The sequence below is a fragment of the Nyctereutes procyonoides genome, unplaced genomic scaffold, assembly GCF_905146905.1.
Source record: "Nyctereutes procyonoides isolate TBG_1078 unplaced genomic scaffold, NYPRO_anot_genome, whole genome shotgun sequence".
Lineage (NCBI taxonomy): Eukaryota > Metazoa > Chordata > Mammalia > Carnivora > Canidae > Nyctereutes > Nyctereutes procyonoides.
In genome coordinates, this window is record NW_026575139.1 from 2,171,842 (window position 1) to 2,182,787 (window position 10,946).

General features: G+C 43.7%; 1 protein-coding gene across 1 annotated transcript in view; it reads right to left on the reverse strand.

The window, feature by feature from the left end:
- Positions 1–10,931, reverse strand: part of TECPR2 (tectonin beta-propeller repeat containing 2) — a 101,451-nt gene extending 90,520 nt beyond the window's left edge. Inside the window, exon 1 of the mRNA XM_055304346.1 lies at positions 10,790–10,931. The gene's annotated coding sequence lies outside the window, so the exon portion shown is untranslated. The remainder of the gene's footprint in view (positions 1–10,789) is intronic.
- Between the last annotated feature and the right edge of the window lie 15 nt (positions 10,932–10,946).

A 10,946-nucleotide genomic window follows, 5' to 3' on the forward strand; every position in this document is an offset into this window, starting at 1 on the left:
CTTAACTGAATGGAGAAAGTACACTGGTGTCATTAAAATCGCTTTTGAGCATTTTATTTCAACAGGCACCTCATTATGTACTGGCACCTGTGATTCGCATCATGCAAAATACTAAAGAGGAATGGAAAGAATATTAAAAACAGTTCTTTTTCTCAAGTAGTTTATGATTCAGCCAGGCAGGCAAAAAGAAACAGTGAAGATACATAAAACCACATGTGATTAGTGCTACTCTGTGGGTCTTGATGAGAAGAGGGAGAGAGCAATGTGGAAAAGGCTTCACTGGAAACATCCTGAACTATCAAGCCCACCAAGAAGGATGGACTATGGAAAAGAGATACAGGGAAGACACTGTACCAGGAGAATAAACCAATCCTGATGTAGAAATACATTCACTGTGTTGAGAGAGCAGAGAAACACATCCCCCAGCTGGATGCCTGCAGCCTCCTTGATGCCCAGTGCCTCAATTACATATCTGTCCCACAATGAGACCAATTCCTCTTGGCACTCTGATTTCAAAGCTTCCCTCAATAAAGATACTCAGTCCTGACACAGCGCCTTGTAATTTATGAAGTGCTCAGTAACTTGTTTAATCTGTACCCTACCTGTAAGATCAGTAGTGTCATCCCCAACTTAGAGAAGAAGATACTGAGGGCCCAACAGTGACAAGACTTGCTCAAGGCCACACAGCCAAGACTTGAAACTAGGTCTTCTCCTTCCAAGTCCTGGGCCTTTCCAATCCCATAGCCACAGCTCTGACAGACCAAAGTGGCTACAGGTGGGTGCCCTGTTCCTTATTAGAGCTGGAGGGGTATTTTATTCCCTCAGTTCCATGGAGACTTTCAAGTCCCTCTAGTAAAAACTTTTGGGGATGCTGGATTTATTGGAACTGTGGGTTTTCTATTGCTATAGAAATAGCTTTCTATAGCTCTCTTATAATGAAACTCACACCAAATTCATTCTCACCCAGGGACCCTTGTATTGGCTGTTCCTTCCACCTGGAATGCTCTTTCTCCAGATGTCACTCAGAATTTGCTTCTTCTCAGTATGAAGGTCTCTGCTGAAATGTCCCTTCTCTATAAGCTCCCCCACCTGCCCATGTCCTAAAGAGAGCTTACTGCTACCCTAAAGAGAGCTTACTGCCACACTGAACACTCTCTATTCTCCTCTCCCTACTTTTTCACACATCCTCTTTCTTTGCTGTTGACTGGCCATCTCTGCCTGACGCCATCACTGGCCTGTAAGGCCTAGAGAAGCAGGACCCACATCTGCTTCACTCACCCGTGTAGCCCCCAGCACCTAGAAAAGGATCAGGCATATCAGAGGTGCTCAGTTAACTATTTATCGAATAGATGAATGAGTATAAAAAAGAAAAATTTCCAAGAAAGGAATAAGTGATAAGAATGGAAGACCAAGAAAATATCTTTTCTCCAAGATGGCCCCAGTTCAATGCTGGAATAATTATCCCTTGGATCTGTATGGCATACTCAGTCTTTGAAGCGTTTTAAGACTCTGGTTTCATTTGATAATCACAATAGTTAATACAGTGAAGCAAGCAGGGTAATTTATGAGAGCTCTCCTAAAGGTAATAATAAGGATATCTCGCTGTCATGGCTAAGAAAACTCACTAATACACCCCCTTGTAGCAGAGGCTAAAACTTTGGGAGGTTCAGAAATTTGCTCACGCTCCCAAAGCTTTAAATGCCTAGTGCAACAGGCAACTGGATGGTGAATGCGGGTCCTGTGCATATGGCAGAAGGGCTCATCAACTTACAACTTTTTAAGGGCAAGAACAATTTTTTGTGTATTAAAGTGCTCCAGAAAGGTGGGCAGGGCTCACATGACACAGAAATCAAATGAAAATGAAATGGCTTTCAGGCAAACTCAAGTGAGAACAGTTGCTGACAGACACCGTGGGAAAAGAGATAAGTCATTTACGGGCATGGGACACTAACACCAAAACAACAACAACAACAGCAGCAATAATGGTTATAGCTAATGATGTTGCATCACAGAAACTATCCTTAGCACACTAACTCATGAAATCCTCACAAAAATTCCTAGGAGTTTGGGACCACTGTTATCTCCATCTTAGAGATGAGGAAACTACTCCCATTTTCTTTCCATCTTTAAGTGTAAGGGCAGCATAGGAGCAGGAAAGCCTTTGTTTCCCTCAGTGGGTCTGTGCATGTGAACACGTTGACAAGCTGTAATCTACATAATGTTTATAAATTGAAATCTTATTTTCATTTTAAAAGTTACGTTTACCGTCAAAAAATTGGAATATGGGAATTCATGAAGAACTAAATAAATGCCACTCATAATCCCCTCGTACAGAGATACACTATATACAGATAGCCATAGCCATGTGTGCAGACACACTTTTTTTACTTCATAAATCACAAGCATTTGCCATGTCATTAGATAGTCCCCTAGAACATATTTTTAAAGACTTTATATAATAACTGCAGAGAACCCGCTGTATATATACAATTTTCCCAACCAAAAGATTTTTTTTAAAGATTTTATTTATCTATCATCTCTCTCTCTCTCTCTCTCTCTCTCTCTCTCTCAGAGAGAGAGATAGCAAGAAAGAGCATGAGCAGGGGATAAAGGGAGAAGCAGACTCTCCACTGTACAGGGAGCCCAATGTGGGGCTTGATTCCAGGACCTTGGGATCAAGACCTGAGCTGAAGGCAGATGCTTAACCAACTGAGCCACCCAGGCGTCCCCCAATCAAAATATTTTAATTTCTGCTTAGTGAACAAGATCTCCTAGGACGCAACTGGGAGTACTAAGCACTTCACAAATGTCAGCTTGAACTATTTCTTCCTTTAAAAGTCACTTTTCACAAGTAGCTTTGTCAAATTATGACATTTATATTTTTAAAATTAATTAACCTGATTTGATACTATTCACTGACAGTTCCATAATCTCCATACAAGAGGGGATTTGAGATTGCAGTCTGGTTAGAAGAGTGCCAGAGGATTTACCTTGAAACTCATTTGCAGGGCAGGCACACTATCCTAACTTGCAGTGGCTTAGGACATATTAATGGATAATATAGAGGGTCAGAGTCCCTGGAATCATCTCTTTGGCACAATCAATGATAATACTCTCAACTTCAAAAATGTGTAAGCATCCCTCCCTCACTAACCCTGTCCTAGCAGGGATTAAAACTCATCACAATTCTGTGGCAGATAATGGGCAGTTTAATCAAATTCTGAATCGATTTTTGAAGTGAAATCCTAGCATTCATCCCTGATTTCTCCTTCTCCCTCTCTCTCACCCCTACAACAACCCTTCACCTCATTCCATCTGCTCTGTCACCTAACTTGCCTCACACCTGACCTCTTCTCACCATCTATGTGGTCATGCCCAAGATGAAGGCATCACACATCTCACCAGAACCTCTGCAACATTCTTCTAATGACTGTTCTCCTACTCCCATACCTGGCATCTAGAGCCTGTGCTCATACACAGCAGTCAGATTGAACTCTGTGACTTCTGTGCTCCAAAAAAACACCAACAAGACATCAAAAGACAACTCATAGAACTGGAAAAAATATTTGTTAATCATATATCTGATAAAACATTTGTATCCAGAATATATAGAGAACTGTTAAATCTCAATAATAAAAAAATAATTCTTAAATGGGCAAAGGATCTGAATAGACATTTCTCCAAAAACATAAAAATAGCCAATAACCACAGTAAAGATGCTCACCATCATTAATCATCAGGGAAATGCAGAACAAGACCACAATGAGCTATCACTTTATATACTAAGATGGCTATAACAAAAAGAGAGAGATCAACAAGAATGTAAAGAAACTGAAATCCTCATACACTGCTGGTAGAAAATAAAATGATGATGCAGCTCCCATTAAAAAAGTCTAGCAGTTAAACATGGAATTACCACATGACCCAGCAACTATACTCCTAGGTGTATATCCAAGAGAAATGAAAACATATGTCTACACAAAAATATTATGAAGGGAATACTACTATTACCTTCATAATAGTAAAAATAAAAAACACCAATTGTCCATGAAAACAAAATAATAGTATATCCATACAATGGAATATTATTCAGCAATAAAAAGGAATGAAGTCTGATACATGCTATAACATGATGAATCTTGAAAGCATAATGCTAAGTGAAAGAAGCCAGACATATAAAACCACATATTGATTTTATTTATATGAAATGCCCAGAATAAGCAAACCTATACAGACAGAAAGTAAATCAGTGACTACCTAGGGCTAGAAGCTGGGAGTGGGGGGTGGGGGTTACTGCTAAATAGTATGGGGTTTCTTTTGAGTGATGACAAAATTCTAAAATCGTAGTGATGCTTACACATCTCTGTGATATACTAACCATATATATGGTTTTTAGTATACCCATATCTCATATGTATATGAGATGTAAACGATATCTCAAATTATTATAAAAAATAAGAAAAGGAAGAGGAAACAGTTGTCCAACCCCATTCATCCCAAAACTTCCATAAACTACGAATAGAAGGGAATTTCTTCAAGCTGATAAGGAATATTTACAAAAACCAGCAGCTAACCTCATACTTAATGGTGAGAAACTCAAAGCTTCCCCACAAAGATCAGGTACAAGGGAAGGACCTCCCCACGTCACCACTCCTTTGCAACATCGTACTGGAAGTTCTAGTTAATGCAATAAGACAGGAAAAAGAAAAAGTATACAGATTAGGAAGGAAGAAATAAAACTGTCTTTGCAGATGACATGATCATCTATGTAGAAAGTCTGAAAAAATCAACAAAAAACTCCTGACACTAATAAGCAATTATAGCAAGGTTACAATACAAACTTATCATACAAAAGCCAACTACTTTCCCAAATACAAGCTATGAACAAGTGGAATTTGAAATTAAAAACATAATTCCATTTACATTAGCATTCCCCAGATTGAAATACTTACATATAAATCTAACAAAATATGTATAAGGTCAATATGAAGAAAACTACAAAACTCTCATGAACAAAATCAGAGAACTATACATAGAAAGATATCCCTTGTTCATAGACAGGCAGATTCAATATTGTCCAGATGTCAATTCTTCCCAACATGATCTACAGATTCAATGCAATCCCAGTCAAAATCCCAAGTAAATTATTTTGTGGATATCAACAGAACTATTTTAAAGTTTATATCAAGAGGCAAAGAACCAGAAGAGCCAACATATTGAAGGAGAAGAACAAAGTTACTGATACTACCCAACTGCCAACATAAAAGCTGCAGTAATCAAAACAGTGTGGTATAGGGAAAAACAAATAAATCAACAGAACAAAATAGCCCAGAAATAGACTTGCACAAATATAGTTAACTGATCCTTAACAAAGGAGAAAAGGCAATACAATGGAGCAAAGACAGTCTTTCCAACAAATAGTGCCCAAAAAACTGGACATCCACATGCAAAAAAAATTGAATCTAGACGCAGACCTTAAACCCTTCATAAAAATTAATGCAAAATGGATTACAGGTTTAAATGTAAAACACAAAACTATAAAACTCCTACAAGAAAACATAGGAGAGGGGCGCCTGCGTGGCTCAGTCAGTTAAGTGTCTACCCCAAGCTCAGGTCGTGATCCTGTAGTCCTGGGATTGAGCCCCATGTCAGGCAATAAACTAGACTTCATTAAAACAAAAAAGCTCTTGGGGATCCCTGGGTGGCTCAGTGGTTTAGTGCCTGCCATCGGCCCAGGACGTGATCCTGGAGACCCAGGATCGAGTCCCGCATCAGGCTCCCTGCATGGAGGCTGCTTCTCGCTCTGCCTGTGTCTCTGCCTCTCTGTGTGTCTCTCACGAATAAATAAATAAAATCTTAAAAAAAAAAAACTAAACTAAAAAGCTCCACAAAAGACAGTCTCAAGGGAATGAGAAGACAATACACAAACTGGGAGAAAATATTTGCAAAAGACACACCTGACAAAGGACCATTACCCAAAATACACAAAGAACTCTTAAAACTCGGGATCCCTGGGTGGCGCAGCGGTTTGGCGCCTGCCTTTGGCCCAGGGCGCGATCCTGGAGACCCGGGATCGAATCCCACATCGGGCTCCCGGTGCATGGAGCCTGCTTCTCCCTCTGCCTGTGTCTCTGCCTCTCTCTCTCTCTCTCTCTGTGACTATCATAAATAAATAAAAAATAAAAAAAATAGTTTGTATCTATTAGAACTCTTAAACCTCAACAAGAAACAATCCAATTAAAAAATGGACCAAAGACCTAATGGATACCTCACCAGAGAAGATATACAGATGGCAAATAAACATATGAAAAGGTGTTCTACATCATATGTCATCAGAGAAATGCAAATTAAAATGAGATACACGCCTATTAAAACAGCCAAAATTCCGAACACAGACAACACCGAATGCCTATAAGGATGTGGTGCAATGAGGACTCTCATTCATTGCTGGTAGGAATGTGAAGTGGCACAGTTCCTTTGAAGACAATTTGGTGTTTTTTTGTTTTGTTTTGTTTTTTTTACAAAATTAAACATAATCTGGGGCGCTTAGCTGGCACAATATGTAGAGCATGCAATTCTCGATCTTGGGGTCATAAGTTCAAGTCCCATATTGGGCATAGTATCTACAAAAAAAAAAAAAAAGAAAAGAAAAGAAAACCCTAAACTAAACATAATCTTATTGTATCACCCAGCAATTATATTCCTTGGTTTTTATCCAAAGGAGTTAAAAACTTATGTTCACACGCAAATCTTCACCCAGATATTTATAGCAGCTTTATTCATAAATGTCAAAATCTGTAAGCAACTAAGATGTCCTTTAGTAGGTGAATGTATAAATAAACTGCGGTACATCAGATGATGGAATTCTATTCAGCATTAAAAAGACACTGGCTATTAAGCCATGAAAAGAAAGGAGCCTTAAATGCATATTACTAAGTGGAAGAAGCCAATCTGAAAAGGCTACATCCTGTATTATTCCAACTATGTAACATTCTGCATGAGGCAAAACTAGGGAGACAGTAAGGAGATCAATGGCCGTCAGGGGCTGTGCGGGGAGGGGAAGGGATGAATAAGCTGAAGAAACAAAAGCACAGATTTTTAAGGCAGTGAAAATACTGATGCCATAATGACAGACGCCTGTCCAAGCCCACAGAACATACACCACCGAAAGTGAGCCCTAAAAGTAAATGATGGAGTCCAGCTGATCATGATGTGTCAGTGTAGAGTCATCAATTGTAACAAAAGTCCTCACACTGATACTGGGGGAAATCTGCATGGGGGGGGGCAGTGGTATATGAGAAATCTTCACACCTTGTCTTCAACTTTGCTGTGGACCTAAAACCGCTCTGAAAAAAAAAAAAAAAAAAAAGACTTTATTTAAGAATTATTTGAAAGAGAAATGGGTGGATCTCATTGCTACCCATCCTATTCAAAATTCTTCAGAGGTTCCCCAGTGCTCGGAGAAAAACCAAATGCCTTCCTGGCTGCCCCTCATGTCCCTGTCCCTCCCCACCAGGTCAAGCTCTTGCTGCACTGACCCACTCTTTCCCTCTTCAGGCCTCTATGCCCTCTACTCCAGCGGCCTTTCATCTCACCCACAAACCTGGCTTCACAAGGGCCAGCTTTGCTGAGCAGATGGCTTGCAGTTCTTTGGCCCCTCCTCCCTGTCATGTCATTTTGTGTATGTCCTTCATATTCTTATCACAATCTTTAGTCACTTCATCTGCTAAGCAGTTTAATGACCATCACCCATGAAAATATACGCAACAGATGCAAACCCTAGTACTTAATACTTTTGGCACAGAGTAGATACTCAATAAAGATTTGTTGAATGAATAATAAAATGTTAACTTCAGGTCTTACTGCAAAAGAATATTCTCAATCCAATCTTTAAAATCAATAAGACGGGGATCCCTGGGTGGCGCAGCAGTTTGGCGCCTGCCTTTGGCCCAGGGCACGATCCTGGAGACCTGGGATCGAATCCCACGTCAGGCTCCCGGTGCATGGAGCCTGCTTCTCCCTCTGCCTGTGTCTCTGCCTCTCTCTCTCTCTCTCTCTCTCTCTGTGTGTGACTATCATAAATAAATAAATAAATTAATTAATTAAAAAAAAATAAAATCAATAAGACGGGCAGCCCAGGTGGCTCAGCGGTTTAGCGCCACCTTCAGCCTAGGGCCTGATCCTGGAGACCGGGGATCGAGTCCCATGTCGGGCTCTCTACATGGAGCCTGCTTCCCCCTCTGCCTGAGTCTCTGCTTCTCTCTCTCTCTAATGAATAAATAAATAATATCTTTTTAAAAAATAGTCTGGGGGTGCCTGGATGGGGTAATCAGTTAGGCATCTGACTCTTGATTTTGGCTTGGTTCCTGATCTCAAAGTGGTGAGATCCAGCCCCATGCTGGGCTCTGCACTCAGTACAGGGTCTACTTGAGACTCTCTCCTCTGCCTCTCCCCCTGTATGCATACTCTCTCTCTCTCTCTCATATAAATAAATCTTTAAAAAAAAAAAAAAAAGATCTGTACTTAGCTTGATGCCAGGCCACTCTTCCTCCCACACACTCTACACTGCAGCAGCGAGCTTCTCCCCACAGTCCCTGAACATACCATGGCCTGTAAGCCTTTGCAAAGGCCCCCCCAACACACCCTATAAGAAGTACTTCTCCCCTAGGAAACCTTCAGACTCCCTCTGACACTTAGTTTGTCTTTCTCTGCTGTCAGAGAACATTGAGCACCTCATTATCACACAGCAGTCCATCCTTTGTTTTCCAACTTCTCTAATGGACTCTTTGTGGACTTCACCCGGGTCCTTCTAGTCTATATTCCTTGTGGTGCTTCCAAAGACCAACACAGTATGGTCAATACTGTACTCGGCAACTATTTGTTAAACTCTCAAAACACCTTGCCAGGACTCCCCAGGTATGACAGCCCAAATATACATCCACTGTTATGCAAAAATTCACTGGTCTCTTAAGTCCAGGCCCAAATAACACATGCGTTTAAACTGAACACACACTTTGAACAACTGCTCACTTCTACCTCGGGTCCACAGAGCTGTTGAGCTGTCCACTCCCTCCTGATTCTACCAAGCTCCTTGTGCTTCACTATATCTAGAAATCTCTCCATGCTTGTTTTCATTATGTGTACAACTGATACCTGATTTGTCCTTCATTTTTCCAAGTTCAATCAACTGATGCTGTTTCCTTCTTTTTTTTCCCCCAAGTGCCAGGAACCATTTTGTCCAAACTATCCAGAAGCTAATATAAAATCCAAACTTGAAGTGTTACCTTCCTGGGAGAAAACTGGAAAACAAATCAGTAGAAGCCAGTCTTCTACTGAGAAAGACAATGTGGGGGAGCCCCCGGTGGCCCAGCGGTTTAGCGCCGCCTGCAGCCCAGGGCGTGATCCTGGAGACCCGGGATCGAGTCCCACATCAGGCTCCCTGCATGGAGCCTGCTTCTCCCTCTGCCTGTGTCTCTGCCTCTCTCTCTCTGTCTCTATGAATAAATAAATAAAATCTAAAAAAAAAAAAAAGAGAGAGAGAGAAAGACAATGTGGCTCCAAAATAACTTAAACCTCTGAAAACCACTTGCTAGTCACTCCTCCAGGAGGACTATCCGTATCCCATCTTCCCCACCAGAGTCTCAAGGCCAGTCCTGAAAACTCAGGGAGAGCATCCCCTCTATTTGTACAGGCTGGTTCTCTGGTTAGAAAGCTCCCTGAGGGCAGCGGGCAGCGACTGGGACCACAGCATCCCTAGAGCCTAGCACATGGCTGACATTCAAGGGACCCCAAATAATCAATCCCTGGTGAATGAACGAACATGGGATGTAAGCTGAGATATCAAACAAAACAAAACAAAAAGCCCTACGAGGTCAGAAACCCTATCAAGGTGCACTTCACTGGGTGTGAGAAAACACAAAAAGCCCTGCAGCTTAGGAGACACTGGCGACTACTCCCAGATTCTGCTCATGCTGGATTTGCAAGAAGTCCGGGGGAGGGGGGGGGGTCACCCGCAAGTGCAACGCATCACTCCAGCAGATAAAGCGTGCACCCAGGCTGGGGACCCCACAGTCCCGCCAGCAGATGGAACAGAAGGAACAAACGTAACAGACTTAAGATTCCTGAGCGTCAGCGAGAGAGTGAGGAAGAAGGATCAAGAGCAGGGAGGGGAAGTGGAAGTAGAGCGTGTGGGCAACCACAGCAGGGGGCGACCCTTTAGTGAAGTGTATCAGGTGCCAGGCTCGGTGCTCAGCACTTCGCACGCACGGACCCACCTGATCCTCCCACCCAGGGGTAGAAGGCGTTATCATCCCCGTTTAACGGATGATGAAGCTGCAGCGCAGCGACGTGGCATCACCTGCGCCGAGCGCACGGCTGGGGGGTCTGACGCCGGGGCACCCCATCCTTGAAGCCTCCAGGCCCTAACGCAGGACTGAGGGAGGGGACCCCCATTCACCCTCCGGAACACCTGGGGGTGCGTGCCCAGGTCTGCGCCAGCAGCGCCAGGGCGCGGAGGGTCGGGGGACCGACCGGGCGCAACGTCAGGCAGGCGCCGCGGGCGGGCCGGCAGGGGGACCCAGGACGCGGGACGGGGGATGAGGGATGACGGCCCAGGGATGAGGGATGAGGGATGAGGGATGAGGGCCCGGGGACGCGGCGGAGGACCGCCCAGCCTGGCGCCTCAGGTGCTGGCGCGCGGGCGAGACGGGCAGGGCGACCCCAGGCGCCGAGGCCAGGGAAGGGCGGCCCGGGCGAGGCCGAGGAAGGGGCGCGGAGGAAGGGGACTCACCTCCCGCGGCGGCCCCTCCGGACTCGTCGGCCCGGCCCGGCCGGAGGAGGCGGGGACGGACTCCGGGCCGCGGGGGCTGCCGGGAGCCCGTTCCCTGGGCAACCGCGCCGGGCCCGCTGAGCGACAGCCGGGGGCTAGAGCGGCAGAGCCACAAGTG